We start from the raw sequence: 4,393 nt of genomic DNA, 5'->3' as shown, positions 1-4,393 counted from the left end.
ACCTTGTATTTGCATCAGTTTGCCTACCTCTATCTTGAATCTACTCCAATTTAATTGAAAGGTATTTAAGGTTGATTAAAGTTACCAGATCGTGGTTCCTGTGGGATGGGAAATCCAGACTGAAGTCATGCATGAAAGCCACATACTATCAGGTGGATATCTTAGATCTTGGGAAGAAGCTTCCTGGCAGCGTACCAACCCATGACAACACCCAGCCTCAACTTAATTTCATCTCAGGGATCTATCATTATAGGTAAACAGATGAGTGGTCACTTCTGTAGGAGATGTTGCCACCTCCCTTCATGCAGAGTTAGTCTTGTAGTCTCAGGCAGCTGATGCAATTGCTTTGAGTTTCCACAACAAATAAGGAAAGCCTGCTGCTTTATAGGATAAAAAATAGCACTTTGGGGAGAGTTTTATTAAGACAATCATGAATGTTTAACACTCTATGACCTAAATCTAATTGCTAGACTTAATTAGGGGAGAACCCAGTGACACAACTACTGAACAGTAAGGCAAGAGTTATGTAACTAAATTCAGTGGTTCTACTTTAGTTGGGGATAGCAGCTGAGCACGACACTATGAAAGAATGAATCCTTGGAAAGTGTTCAGACATTGAACTTTTAGAAACTACTGAATGGAAGTTCTCAGTCTTTGTTCCTCCAGATGTTTTGGTTATCAGCTTCCAGAAGAACATGAGCATAGCTAAAGTTCAGGAAATCTGGAAGTTAAAGCCCCAATCAAGTGATGGACCAACGTCTGAAAGCCATTGCTATATGGAATTGGGATTTTCAGCAAACAATTTACAACTCATCCTGTTGCATATGGTGAAAGCGTCTAAGGTCTTGTTCAGATAATGACTGCAATTCTATAAAGTTCAGCACAGTGTAGTTGTTCTGCCTGCTGACAATGCTAGATTGAGCCATATACTGTTTCATGGGTTGGATACTAAAAGATTTTTATTGGAACCAAAGGCCTGTAAATAGACTTTTCTCCTGCAACAGCAAAAGAAGGTTGAATTTGCAAGAAGTGACTGGAGGCAGAAAATATGTTTCAGGAACCTCAAAGGGAAGAATATTTATTTTTTTAAAAATAATTTTTAGATAGAATAGCCTGACCCTCACTTAATTTCTAGAGGAGTTAAGATAGTAGGCAGGTATGCCCTAGCATGTCCTCATCCAAGAAGAAAGAGAGAACACATGGAAGATGCCAAGAAAAAAAGATTACAGTAGTCTCACTTATCCAACACTCGCTTATCCAATGTTCTGGATCATCCAACACATTTTTGTAGTTGATGTTTTCAATAAATCGTGATTTTTGGTGCTAAATTCGTAAATACAGTAATTACTACATTATTTCTTATTGAACTACTTTTTCTGTCAAATTTGTTTGACATGATGTTTTGGTGCTTAATTTGTAAAATCATAACCTAATTTGATGTTTAATAGGCTTTTCCTTAATCCCTCCTTATTATCCAACATATTTGCTTATCCAACATTCTGCTGGCCCGTTTATGTTGGATAAGTGAGACTCTACTGTACTTTTCTTTCCTTTCCAAAACAACAAGGGGCAATGAGTTGAGTAGCCCAGGCTGAACTAGATGATGTAAACTTCTCATAATGCCTTGGGATAAGTGGTAGACTGGGGAAGCAAACAGGCAAGAAAATAAAGGTCGTTTCTAATCTAGGTCTAAGCCATTTTATTCCTAGTGAACACGAGAATAGTTAGAACAGGTGCTGATGGATACCAGGTGCTGTAGGTTATATTTCAGGGGAAGGAACTGGAAAAACCATTTCTCAGTATTCCTCGCCTAAGAAAACCCTCTGAAATTAATGGGGTCTCTATGAGTTGATAGGTTAGTTTAAGGCACATACACACTCTGTGCTATTAGGCTCTGTGGTAGAGGTGTGAATCATGTGGTTCTCCATATGTTTTAAGCCAGCAGCTCCAACCAGCATTGCCAGTGCGAGGAAAGTTGGGAGCCACAAATCTAGCTATACTAGTCTTTAACTGCCAAGTAATCTGGATTAATATCCAATTTAGCACGACTGCTTATGTTACCCTCAGCTTCACCCCATAGAGGACATTGGTCCTTCTGGTCATATAATAAATCTGTGCTAGATCTGGTGCAAATTCAGCATGGCTGATTACTCCTTTTGTAAAAGAGAATGGCAATGAGTACTCTTGGGGCATTTGAGGTCTGGAGTAAGAAAAGTGCTTGCTGCACCAAGGTTTGAATGAAGCCTAAATTTTCTAGTGTAGGCTTCATTGTGTCTTCGGACAAATACTGGTAAATGATTTTTTAAAAGACATATCTAAGTAATGTAATCTATAAAGCCCTAAACAGTTCAGGCACAGACTATTTTACTAACCGCATCTCTGTATATAAACCAGCCTGGACACTGCAGTCTGTGAAGGAGGCCCTGCTCTTGGTCCCACCCCCATCTCAAGCATGGCTGGTGGGAATGAGAGAGGGGGCGTTCTCCGTGATTGCCCCCCGCCTCTGGATCTCCCTCCCTAAAGAAGTAAAAATGGTCCCTTCCCTTCTCTCCTTTAAAAAACTGCTTAAAACATATTTTTGTTATTTAGCTTATGGAGAGGAGGAGGATTAGAATATTATGTTTAACAACCTTGACTTGGGTACTTTGAATGTGAATTTCCTGCTTCTTGGCAGGACTGGATGGCCCATGAAGTCTCTTCCAACTCTACGATTCTATGATTCTATTTCTAGAACATGGCAACTTACTCCCGCTCGTTGGTGGTGGATGAATTATATGACAATTGTTATTTCAACTTTTTAAAAATTCTTAAACTGATTAGTTTTGTTATTTTGTAGGTTTAATAGATTTATATGTTTTATTTAATTATTTAAACATGGTGAGTAATTGTTATACAGTAGAGTCTCACTTATCCAACATAAATGGGCTGACAGAACGTTGGATAAGCAAATATGTTGGATAATAAGGAGAGATTAAGAAAAAGCCTATTAAACATCAAAATAGGTTATGATTTTACAAATTAAGCACCAAAACATCATGTTATACAACAAATTTGACAGAAAAAGTAGTTCATTACACATTAATGCTATGTAGTAATTACTGTATTTACGAATTTAGCACCAAAATATTGACTACAAAAATGCGTTGGATAATCCAGAACGTTGGATAAGTGAGTGTTGGATAAGTGAGATTCTACTGTAATTTGTTATAGTTTTTTTTATTCATGGGGCTATTTGTTCATTTTGATTATGTTGTGAACTGCTTTGAGTCCTCCCAGGGGTGAGAAAAGCATATATAAATGCAATAAACAAATAAATAAACAAATAAACAAACAAACAAACAAGGAAGAGGACCTTTTCGGTGGCTGCTCCCAGACTTTGGAATTCCCTCCCAAGAAAGACCAGAAGGGCCCCATCCCTGCTTATCTGACTTTTCTTTGCCAGCAGGCATTTGTGGGAGGATAAGGGGCACACTGTTGGGGAGGTTGTGGGAGGAATTAGGTTGGATATTTAGTTTTAAATACATTTTAATGGTATGAACATTTTTATTGTATCTTAACTGTTTAACTTATATCAATGACACAATATTTAATTGCTTTTAAATCATTTTAATGTTTGTATTTGTTGTTTTTAAATTTATTGGATGGCACAGTGCGTTAAAGTGAGGAGCTGTTGAACTTGTGGACCAAAAGGTGCCAGGTTCAAATCCTGTGAGCGGAATGAGCGCCCGCTGTTAGCCCCAGCTCCTGCCGACCTAGCAGTTCGAAAACATGCCAATGTGAGTATATCAATAGGTACTGCTCTGGCGGGAAGGTAACGCCGCTCCATGCAGTCATGCTGGCCACATGACCTGGAGGTGTCTATGGACAACGCTGGCTCTTCGGCTTAGAAAGGGAGATGAGCACCAACCCCCGGAGTCAGTCACGACTGGACTTAACATCAGGGGAAACCTTTACCTTTACCTTATCATGTGATTGTGAGCTGCCTTGAGTCCCCATGGGGCAAAAGGTGGGTGGAAATAAATAAAATAAATACCCCCTATTTTAGCTATTTAGCTATTTTAAGGGCTAAAAGACAGGAGGGATAAATCAAAGTGATGGATACATTTACATGCCTGTTGGAAAACATGTAGCAAATGCTTATGGGGGGATTCTGTGTGACTTAGCATAAGATGTATTCTTCTGAATTGTGGCTAACATACCTAAAATGATGTTTGCAAATACAACATGTTGCAATACAAATATTCAGCAATTCCGCTACACACATGGTGATCTGTAGTGATAGGAACAGGTGCTTCCCCACTGACTTTACTAGACAGTAAAAAAAAAACAACAAAAAAAACAAGATGGCTGATTCCATTACAGTGGAAGCATTATAAAGGGAAAAAAACAGGCC

This window comes from Anolis carolinensis, chromosome 3 (assembly GCF_035594765.1).
Source record: "Anolis carolinensis isolate JA03-04 chromosome 3, rAnoCar3.1.pri, whole genome shotgun sequence".
NCBI lineage: Eukaryota > Metazoa > Chordata > Lepidosauria > Squamata > Dactyloidae > Anolis > Anolis carolinensis.
The sequence above is the reverse complement of the archived record's forward strand: the minus strand, read 5'-3'. Positions refer to the sequence as shown.